The sequence below is a fragment of the Marmota flaviventris genome, chromosome X, assembly GCF_047511675.1.
Source record: "Marmota flaviventris isolate mMarFla1 chromosome X, mMarFla1.hap1, whole genome shotgun sequence".
NCBI classification, from domain to species: domain Eukaryota; kingdom Metazoa; phylum Chordata; class Mammalia; order Rodentia; family Sciuridae; genus Marmota; species Marmota flaviventris.
In genome coordinates, this window is record NC_092518.1 from 38705255 (window position 1) to 38717427 (window position 12173).

General features: G+C 37.8%; 1 pseudogene; it reads left to right on the forward strand.

The window, feature by feature from the left end:
• Window positions 1-6134: 6134 nt before the first annotated feature.
• On the forward strand, window positions 6135-6531 carry LOC114086118 (histone H3.3C-like; annotated as a pseudogene).
• Window positions 6532-12173: the final 5642 nt, after the last annotated feature.

Sequence of the window (12173 nt, forward strand, 5' to 3'; positions counted from 1 at the left end):
ACATCTGCTGAGCTGTAGAAGCACAAACTACTCAATCCTGTCTCTGGGATACAACTTGAGATAGTTCTGATAAAACCTGACATGTATCTCAGGGTTTTAGGATGTAGGTAAGGAGAAAGACTGATGACTACTCTTACCTGGATGAACCTGTAGAGAGGACACTGGTATAGTAACCTCACATGGCAGGGTGAGAAAAGAAAGCAGCATTCTAGACAGAACACATCCAAAGTTTGGTGGGGTGAGTGTGTGTGGGTTTTCCCAGGGGCCAGGGAAATGCCACAGAAGACAGCCTGCTGGAAAGATTGTGAAGGATCTTTACCCAAGTGGATAGCCTTTCAGGTGGAAGATTGGAGCTGGGGGTAACTCCTATAGTAGAATCTGAAGTGATAAGTAATTAAACTAAGGAGTGTTTGTAACATGCAGTGTTGTTGAGCTCTTAGGACCATGAGAATTCTTCTATATTTCCTCTAGTACTCTTTTGGTTTTTTAAATTATTTTTTTATTTTTTAACTTTTTAAATTTTTTTCTAATTAGTTATACATGACAGCAGAATGCATTTCATGTAATTGGACACAAATGTAGCACAATCATTTCTCTGGTTGTACACAATGTAGAACTGCACCATTTGTACAATCACACATGTACCTAGGGTAATGATGTCAGTCTCATTCCACCATCTTTCCTGCCCCCATGTCCCTTCTCCACTCCTCTTCCCTTTGGATATGGATCAGCATCCGCTCATTAGAGAGAACATTAGGCCTTTGGTTTTGGGGGATTGGTTTACTTCACTTAGCATGATATTCTCCAACTCTATCCATTTACCTGCAAATACCATAATTTTATTCTCTTATTCCTAGTCCTTTTCAGGTTTTATTTTGATGCTGAGTAATATTCCATTGTGTATATATACCACAGTTTCTTTATCCATTCATCTGTTGAAGGGCATCTAGTTTGTTTCCACAATTTAGCTATTGTGAAATGTTCTTGGATAGGAAGAATTAATATTGTCAAAATGGCCATACTACCAAAAGTGTTATACAGATTTAATGCAATTCCAATTAAAATCCCAACAATATTCATTATAGAAATAGAAAAGGCAGTCATGAAATTCATCTGGAAAACTAAGAGACCCAGAATAGCCAAGGCAATTCTCAGCAAGAAGAGTGAAGCAGGAGGCATCACACTACCACACCCTAAATATACTACAGAGCTATACCCTCTTGTATTGCTGCTGAATCTGCATAGGATTCACAAAGGTCTTGCAGTTATTAATGGTTTGGTTGCATGCTGGGGTTCCTGGGGATGCTTATCACCTCCTTTTGTTCAAACTGCAGTCTGTTATTTTTAAATTTTCATTTCCTGTTCTCTTTTTTTCCTTTTGTTTCTGTTTTTAAGATATTCTTTAGGGAAATGAAAGACTATGCTGCCATCATTACCTCGCCCCAACCTGTCAGTCCAATTTTGTTAAGAGTTAGCTTATAGAATGCCTCACATTCTGTATAATTTGATTGTTTCTTCATAATGTCATCTAACTTTTCATTTATATACTGTATTTTCTGTAGACTTTAAATTAAGTCAAGGGGTTTGATTAGTTTTAGGTTAAGCATTTTTTTTTGGGGGGGGGGACCAGGGTTTGAATTCAGGGGCACTTAACCACTGAGCCATATTCCTAGACCTTTTCAGGTTTTATTTTGAGACAGAGTTTCACTGAGTTGCTTAGGGCTTCACTAAGTTGCTGAGGCTGGCTTTGAACTTGTGATCTTCCTGCCTCAGCCTCCTAAGCCATTGGGATTACAGGATTGCGCTACTAGCCTGGCTGAGGTTAAGGATTTTTAACAATAATACTTGGGGCTAGAGATGTAACTCAGTGGATAGCACTTGCCTGGCATGTAAAAGGCTCTGGATTCAACCTCTAGCAACACACACACACACACACACACACACACACACACCCTTAATAATGGCCAAGAATGCTTCAAAGGTAATAATCTACTTTAATGATGTTAAATTTTCTAATTAGCAAGTAATCTGTGGAATGACATTTTGGTTCTATGTTAGTGTTCTATTCAAAAACAACTTTTCATTGAATGCTTTTAACATCACCTAAGGTCCCTGCCTGAATCAATTATTATACTGAGTCTTGCAAAAATAGTGATTTACTAATTATGTCATTCTTTCTATGCTTATTAGGTGGCATTCTTCTATAAATAATTGCTACAGCAAATACTGTGGTTCTTAGCTCAGATCTCCTACTCAGGATCAACACACCATCACCAGGCTTCTAGAAAAATCAGATACTGGTCTTACAGCTATTCCCTTCATTGGGACTTGCCCTCAGCTACATGGAACTGCCTCTTCAAGGTTGCCTATCCCTCCCACCTCTCAGAGAACAAAAGTCAATGAGTATCCGATGTAGGAAGCCAAGGATGCAATCTTCTGTCCTCAATTTGAGACTACTGTGAAGGGCCATCTCAGCTCCAGAACTCCCTGTAGGAGTATCTCAGGCCAGAGTTGTAGCTGTGCCATGGGCAAGCTTCTCCCTCTGTACAATCCTGTCTTCCTCACACTCGTATAGATGTCTTTTTCATAGATCTTTCCCCAAATAAACCCTCTCTCTGTATGCAACTCTCCATCTTAGGGTCTGTTAACTTGGAACCCATTCTAAAACAATAAGACAAAGAACTTGCTCCTTTTTCCCTTTCAATTTTTCCTCCTTTCTGTTCTTGTGGTTTTTGAAGTATCATTTTGAATTAATGAACTTTTATTTATCTGACATGTTACAATAAATTGCAGACATTATTGTTTGGCATCCAGATGATCTCAAATGTGGCCAGTGAAGGCCTTTAATGATGCCTCCTACATCCTTTAGACAGACCTCATTAGTCTTTAAGTGCTTCCTTGCTTTTTAGCACCATAATATAGGCCATGATCATCATGTATTCTTCCACTCCCTAGACTCAGAATCAGACATTTCCCTAAAAACCTCTGGTTCCATTTTAGTGGGTGTTGAGAGCCACAGCCGAAGGGGCCCCAGCAAACTTCCAGCTGCCAGCAAATTTCCAGCTGCTGGCTGATGATTGGCTCACAGCGGCCCCAGCAACATCTAGCTGATTGGCTCCTCTGCGGTGATGCTCATTGGGCTGTTTCCCTGCCCTTTCAGACCACGGAGCTGCTCACTGGGGGACTTTTTTGGCTCCACCCACGTGACCCAGCCAATCGGCCTCAAGAGCAGGAGGATTGTGGGAGGTGGAGAGAAGCTTGTGTGGGAGAGAGAGGCTTGTGGAAAGCCGGTGGTGGCAGTTGAGGCTCTGAGGGTTTTTCCTGAGAGGCTGTTTTGTTTGGCGTGTGTGGTTCTAAAAATAAAGTTAGTTTCTTTTGACAAGTGGCTCCTGATTGTGCCCAGCCAGACTGCGGCATTTGGTGGCTCGCACGGGGAGCGACTGAGGGTAAGTGATAAGGTAAACTGCTCGCCCCTGAGGGCAGGGCGAGAGGATGGGTAGCCATTTTAAGATTCCTCTTTTATTTTGCTTCACTTTTGTTTTAAGTTGCCTGTCCCTGGAGATGAGTGAGACGGAAGAAAAACCGCTCACATCTGAGGAAAAACTATTTACGTCTGAGGAACAGATAGGGAGAAAGGACGGATGCACATGTCAGGAGGATAGAAAGGCTATAATGACTTTTTGTTGTTCCCTTTTTATTTCATTCTGTCTCGGCTTTGTTTGGCGTCATCTTGTTGGGTTGTATTATAGTAGAAATATGGGATCAGAAATTAGTAAAAAACAAACTGAAAGAGTGTTAAGTAAATTGTTAGAGGAAGGAGGCATCTCAGTAAAATCAAGAACAGTCAGGGCATACGTTGATACAATACAAAAATGTAGCCCATGGCTTTTTAAGGAGGAGTTGTTAAATATATCACAATGGAACCATCATGGTGAAGATTTAAAAAGAATAGAAAAGAAAAGCCCAGGGACTCTGCCAGTTGGCACATTGCCATTGTGGACGTTCATATCTTGTTTGCTTAGTCCAAAGCCTTCAGTTCAGACAATGGTAGAGGAAGGAGAAGACATAATGATTCAAGTAAAAGAGAAGGTCTCTCAAGTTAGTCAGACAGAGGAAAAGATTCAAGTAAAAGAGAAGGCCTCTCAAGCTAGTCAGACAGAGAAAGAAAGTGTAAAACAGAAAAAGCCATCAGGGGGAAAGTTACAACAGGAGACTGCTACTAACACCTTTCTATCACCAGAGGGTGTAAGTGTCCAACCAACAGCACCACCTCTACAGGAGACTGCTACTAACACCTTTCTATCACCAGAGGACGTAAGTGTCCAACTAACAAGGCCACCTCCATATGCTGGGAGGTCCCCAACCCCCGCAGTTGATAGTTGGGATCCTGAGACAAGATCTCAAATATTAACATGCCCTGTATTTGAGGCAGGAGGGCAGCAATTTTACCAAGTTTTAAATTTCAAAACAGTGAAGCAGCTAAAAGAGGCTGTAACAACCTATGGTCCTCAAGCACCCTTCACTGTAAGCATGGTCGAATCCATTAACAACTTGAACATGACGCCAGCAGATTGGGCTAATATGTGTAAAGCTGTGCTAAATGGAGGACAATACCTGTTATGGAAGGTTGCCAATGAGGAATTTTGCAAGGAGACGGCTAGGCGAAATGCCGCAGTCTGGCTGGGCACAATCAGGAGCCACTTGTCAAAAGAAACTAACTTTATTTTTAGAACCACACACGCCAAACAAAACAGCCTCTCAGGAAAAACCCTCAGAGCCTCAACTGCCACCACCGGCTTTCCACAAGCCTCTCTCTCCCACACAAGCTTCTCTCCACCTCCCACAATCCTCCTGCTCTTGAGGCCGATTGGCTGGGTCACGTGGGCGGAGCCAAAAAAGTCCCCCAATGAGCAGCTCCGTGGTCTGAAAGGGCAGGGAAACAGCCCAATGAGCATCACCGCAGAGGAGCCAATCAGCTAGATGTTGCTGGGGCCGCTGTGAGCCAATCATCAGCCGGCAGCTGGAAGTTAATGGTGGTTAGAGATCAAGATCGAGGCACTAAGTGTAAACTATTCTAATTTCATTTTTTAAATGTCTTTTTGCTGGTATACAGAAATACAGTATACATCTGTACAGGTCACATTAGAATTAGAGTCAAGTTCTGATGAAACTCAATCTATATAAGGAATATTTTCAGCTGCAAATAATAGGAAGCTAACTCACAAAGGCCTAAGGAAACAAGATGTTTAGTTAACTCACCTAATAAGGAGATCCAGATTATTACTATTTAGCCACTTAGTTTACTGTTTGTCCTCATGTTTCTTGACTTGTTACAAGAAAACTGGCCTGCTAACATGTATTGTCTACTTGCTGGGCAAGAATAAGGAAGGATAAAGGAGATAGTGGTTAAAAGGGAAATAATGGAGAATGATATTGGCCTAATTATATTGTTATACCATGTGCATGTACACATATGTAACAATGTCACTCTTATGTCTAATTGTAATGAAACAATAAAATATGGAAAAATAAGATAAAAAAGAAATAAGAAAATGAATATTTTCTATGTGTATATGACATTGCCAGCAGTAGCATGTACTTTTCTTGATTGACATTTTATTAGTAACTGCTGCTTCCATCACCTTTTTGTAAACCTGAAAGTGGCTAAAACCAGTATCTTCTAAAGTATTATATATGCATCCCCTTTTGTATAATTTGTAAATTGTTTTTCAAAAAGTTGTTCCTGAGGCTGGGGTTGTAGCTCAGTGGTACAGTACTCATCTCCCATGTGGAAGGCACTGGGTTGGATCCTCAGCACCGCATAAAAATAAAATAAAGGCAGTGTGTCTATCTACAACTAAAAAAAATATTTTTTTAAAAAAGTTGCTCCTGTTTTTTAAAAGTTGATGTCCAAAAGAAAGGAGCTTTTAACTGTTTTCAATATGTTAAATATATTTGATATGACATTTTAAAGGAAAATATCATTTAAGCATGTTAAAATTTAAATCTGTGATTTCAAAAGTTATTGAGGGCAGCTGCTGCCATGCTGCCATCATTCTATAAGCCAGCACTGCCTCTAGCTTGCAGAGCTCCAGCCAAAGGAGAAGAGGGGTGAGTAAGGATGTCTTTCTACCATGGCTTGTACAAAGCAGACTGCCTGCAAAGCAGACTGGTGGTAAAGCACCCAGGAAACAATTGGCTACAAAAGCCACTTGCAAGAGTGCACCCTCTACTGAAGGGGTGAGGAAAACTCATCATTATGGCCCTGGTACTGTGGCACTCTGTGAAATTAGATGTTATCAGAAGTCCACTGAACTTCTGATATGCAAACTACCCTTCCAGCATCTGGTGCAAGAAATTGCTCAGGACTTCAAAAACACATCTGCACTTCCAGAGTGCAGCTATTGGTGCTTTGCAGGAGGCAAGTGAGGCCTATCTGGTTGGTCTTTTGAAGGCTATCCATGTCAAAGGTGTAACAATTATGCCAAAGACATCCAACTAGCACACCACATATGTGGAGAACATGCTTAAGAATTCACAATGATGGAGGCTGGGGATGTGGCTCAAGCAGTAGCGCGCTCACCTGGCATGCGTGCGGCCCGGATTCAATCCTCAGCACCACATACAAACAAAGATGTTGTGTCCGCCGAAAAAACTAAAAAATAAATATTAAAATTCTAAAAAAAAAGAATTCACAATGATGGAAAACATTTCATTCTCAAAAAACATTTTTTTCTCTTCTTCCTGTTATCAGTAGTTCTGAATATTAGATATTTTTTCCATGGGGTCAAAAGGTACCTAAATATGATTGCAAATGGAAAAATAGGGGACAGAAATCAGGTATTGGCCATTTTTCCATTTTCATTAGTGTGTGGGTTTTTAATATAAATGTGGGGATGTAAAGCATTAATGCAAGTCAGAACATTTCAGTGAAGAAGTTTCAACAGTTCAACTTTATAACATTTATAAATAAAACTTAAATTTTCCTGGACAATGCCAGCATTTGGATTTTTTTAAACAAGTAAATTTCTTATTGATGGCAACTAAATGGTGTTTGTAGCATTTTTATCATACAGTAGATTCCATCCATTTGCTATACTTTTCTGGGTTGTCCTACATGCAAGTACATGTTTTTAATGTTCTCTGTCTTCTGTGCTGTTCCTGTAAATTTGCTATTAAAATACATTAAACTATAAAAAATGTTATTGAAGATGTCAAGGAATAGCAACTGCTATGCTGTTAATCTATACAGTTGTGTAAAACTATACAGCTTTATTAAAAGCAGTCAGGAGAAAATTTGTTTGGAGATTGAACCCAAGACCAGGAAACATGGGGTCTGCAGGTGATGTAGGAGACTAAGAATTAGTTCCCCACCACAGAAGTGGAACCCAGAGCAGATCCCTGGGGTAAAGTCTTCCAGCATGGACCAGCAAGTACTGGGCCCTGGAGGTGTGCTGATTTAAAATCTCTAGACCAATTGGCATTCAGAGAAGAGCCTGGAGCCCACATAAACCTAAACACTGCCTCCAGGAATTCCAAGTACGGGATTACCTCTCACTCCAGCAATCCAGAGGGTGGAGCATCACTCTCCAGAAGACCCCACCTAAAACTGCTGACAAGAGAAGCTGAGAATATTTTGAATTCCAATGGAAATAATTATTTAACTTTTCATCAACATTTTTTTTTTCTTTTCATTTTTTTTTTTTACTCTTTTTCTCTGTTTAATCGTGACATTGAAGGTCATGGAAATTTGTACATTTTCATATTTTTTCTCAATTCTAGCATTTTTAAGCCAGCTTTTTTTCATAGATTACTTTTTTGTGAACTAAGATGTTTGATTAGTGTATATTTGTTTTGTTTTTTATTTTTATTTTTAATTTTTACTTCATATATTTTTTCTTACCTGTTTCCCTTGATTCTCTTTTCTTCCACTAACAGCAAATCTCTATTTTTCTCACTTTCTCTCTTCCTTTAATCTTTTACTTCTGTCCTCTCTCCTCCTCCTCATAATCATCATATCCTATATCATTTCTGTTCTCTCCCTGTCCACCATTTGAAATTGTAAACACTTTTGTGAATTTTCTGTTTTTATTATAGGCAACAACTGATCTTATCATTTCTGTTTATTGTGATAATTAACATTGTAGACATCATAGTAGGAACTATTTGGTTTAATGCTATATATTGCTTGCTTTGGTTATTGTTATTATTTGTCTCCCCCTAAACAATGAGGTACTGGAAACTTTCAGGGACACTTTAAGTCCACAGGGTAGAAACTCTACTGCCTCAGATCCATACTGTTAGATGGGTAGACACACAAACAATATGAAAAAGCAAGGGAAAAATTACCCCAAGCAAACTAATATACTCCAGTAACAGAATTAATCAATACCAAGGTAGAAGAAATGTCAGAGAAGGAGTTTAGAATGTTCATAGTTAAACTGATCTGCAAAGTAAAGGATGGTATAAGTAATGAAATCAGAGATAAAATACAGGAAATGAAAGATTATTTTAATAAAGAGGCAGAGATAATGAAAAAAAACAAGCAGAAATCCTCAAAATGAAGTAAATAATAAACTAAATTAAGAATTCAATAGAAAGCATCACCAACAGACTAGACCACTTGGAAGACAGAACTATAGGCAATGAATACAAAATATAGAATTCTGAAAATAGACTTGACCATGGAGAGAAGATGTTAAGAAAATGCTAAGAGCCATAGCCAAGTAGTAATGATGCATGACATTTTTGGTTGAAAGGTGATGCCAGCAAGCCATTGAGATGATATGATTATGTTAAGATCTGCGTTCAAATGGATATTAGACCCCTGCTGTCCACCTTGGCCTGCTAAGGGACTCCTGGAGAGTTCCCATTGGTTGGGGAAGTGCGGTAGGAGGGAATTCAGGAGGAGGGATTTCCTGTTGGTGTGGGTCCAGGAGAACGCCGCGTGTGTGGGTCGGCAGATTTCCCGGGAGCAGACAGGGCATTGGCAGGAGTTTCAAAATAAAGTTTGTTCCTGTTTGAGTGGCTCGTGATTTTGTGCCCAGCCAGACTGAGGCAAGAAAACATGAACAGAACTTCCAAGAATTATGGGATAACATGAAAAGACCAAATTTAAGATTTATTGGGATAGATGAAGGTGCAGACATACAAACCAAAGGAATGCACAATATTTTCAGTGAAATAATATCAGAAAATTTCCCAAATCTAAAGAATGAAGAGAAAATCAAATACAAGAGGTTTATAGGACACCAAATGTACAAAATTACAAGAGGCCCACACAAAGGCACATTATAATGAAAATGCCTAGCATACAGAATAAGGATAGAATTTTAAAGCCTGTGAGAGAAAAGTATCAGATTACACATAGGGGGAAACCAGTTTAGATCTCAGCTGATTTCTCAACCCAGATACTCAAAGCTAGGAGGTCCTAGGACAACATATACAACTTCTTAAAGAAAATGGATGCCAACTAAGAATCCTATATCCAGCAAAATTAAGCTTCAGATAAAGACAAAATAAAAACATTCCATGATGAACAAAGTTAAAAATAATTTGTAACTAGAAAGCCTGCATTACAGAATATTCTCAGTAAAATACTCCATGAAGATGAAATTTTTAAAAAGTAAAGACCAGTGAAGGGAGGAACTACACTAAAGGAATTGTCAATCAAAGGAGAAATTAATTCAAATTAAAAACTAGAAATTAGCCAAAATGACCAGGAATACAAATCATATCTCAATAGTAACTTTGAATATTAATGGCCTAAATCCATCCATCAAAAGACATAGACTGGCAAACATTCTGTCTCCAAGAAACTTATCTCATAGACAAAGACATCCACAGCCTGAAGTGAAAGGATGGGGAAAAACATATCACTCATAAAGATTGCATAAACAAGCAGGGGTTTCTATCCTCATATCAGATAAAGAGGATTTCAAGCCAAAGTTAATCAGAATGGACAAAGAAGGACATTTTGTACTGCTTAAGGGAATTAGACATCTATAAGTTGTAACAATAATAAATATGCCCCAAACAATGAAGCATCTACATACATCAAACAAACCCTTCTCAATTTCAAGAATCAAATAGACCACACACAATAACACTGGGTGACTTTAACATACCTCTCTCACCACTGAGTAGATCCTCCAAATAAAAACTAAACAAAGAAGCTATAGAACTAAATAATACAATCAATAATGTACACTTAACAGACATATATAGAATATTTCATCCATCAACAAGTGAATACACTTTTTTCTCTGCAGCACATGGATCCTTCTGTAAAGGAACTCTTAGCAAATACAAAAAAATAATACTCTGTATTCTATCAGACCATAATGGAATGAAATTAGAAATAATGATAAAACAAAAAGTAGAAGCTACTGGAAACTAAATAATACACTATTGAATGACAAATGAATAGCAGAAGAAATCAGGGATGAAATAAAAAATATTTACTGGTAAATGAGAATAGTGATAAAACATATCAAAATCTTTGGAACACTATGAAGACAATGCTAAGAGGAAAGTTCATTGCATTGGGATCATTCATTAAAAGAATAGAAAGTCAATGAATAAATGACCTAACATTACATCTCAAAGCCCTAGAAAAAGAAGAACAAATCACCACCAAAAGCTGTAGAAAACAGGAAATAATTAAAATCAGAGTGGAAATCAATGAGATCGAAACAAAAGAAACAATTCAAAAAATTGATCAAAAAAGTTGGTTCTTTGAAAAAATAAATAAAATTGATAAACCCTTAACCATGCTAATGATGAGAGAGAGAAAACTCAAATTACTAAAATTTATAATAAAAAAGGAAATATCACAATGGTTACAGAAACACTACTACTGAAATATAGAAGATAATTAGAAGCTATTTTGAAAATTTATACTCCAATAAAATAGAAAATCTTGAAGACATCAACTACCCAAACTGAATCAGGAGGACATACACAATTTAAACAATGAAATAGAAGATGCCATCACAAACCTATCAACCAAGAAAAGCTCAGAAACAGATTCTTAGCCAAGTTTTACAAGACATTCAAACAAGAGTTAACACCAATATTCCTCAAATTATTCATGAAAAAGAAAAGGAGGGAACCCTTCCAAATTCATTCTATGAAGCTAAACCAGATAAAGATACATCAAGGAAAGAAAACTTCAGACCAATATCCCTGATAAACATAGATGTAAAAATTCTCAATGGAATTTTGGCAACTAGCGTACAAAAACATATTAAAAAGATAATGCTGGCTTGGGAGGCTGAGGCAGGAGGATTGCAAGTTCAAAGCCAGCCTCAGGGGGCAAGGTTGTAGCTCAGGGGTAGAGTGCTTGCCTAGCACCTGTAAGGTGCTGGGTTCAAACCTTAGCAACACATAAAAATAAATAAATAAAAATAAAGGTTTGTGTCCAACTACAACTAAAAAGTATATTAAAAAAAAAAAGCCAGCCTCAGGAAAAGTGAGGTATTAAGCAACTCAGTGAGACCCTGTCTCTAAATAAAATACAAAATAGGGCTGGGGATGTGGATCAGTGGTTGAGTGCCCCTGAGTTCAATCTACAAGACCAAAATAATAATAATAATAATAATAATAATAATAATAACAACAACACACCACAATCAAGGGGGATTTATCCCAGGGATACAAGGTTGATACAACATATGGAAAACAATAAACATAATTCAGCACATCAATAGACTTAAAGACAAGAATCATATGATCATCTCAATAGATGTAGAAAAAGCATTTGATAAATTACAGCACCCCTTTATGTTCAAAACACTAGAAAAACTAGGGATAGTAAAATCTATATAGCCTAAACTTAAGGCCAACATTATTCTAAATGGAGAAAAATTGAAAGCATTCCCTCTAAGAACTGGAACAAGATAAGGATGCCCTCTTTCACCACTTTTATTCAGCATTGTCCTTGAAACTAGCCAGAGCAATTAGACAGAAGAAATAAATTAAAAGGGATACAAATAGGAAGAAGAACTCAAATTATCACTACTTGACAATTATATGATTCTATATTTAAAAGATCCAGAAATTCCACCAGAAAACTTCTAGAACTAATAAATCAACTCAGCAAAGTAGTAGGATATAAAATTAACATCTATAAATCAAATGTGTTCCTATATATCAATGAGGAATCCTCTGAA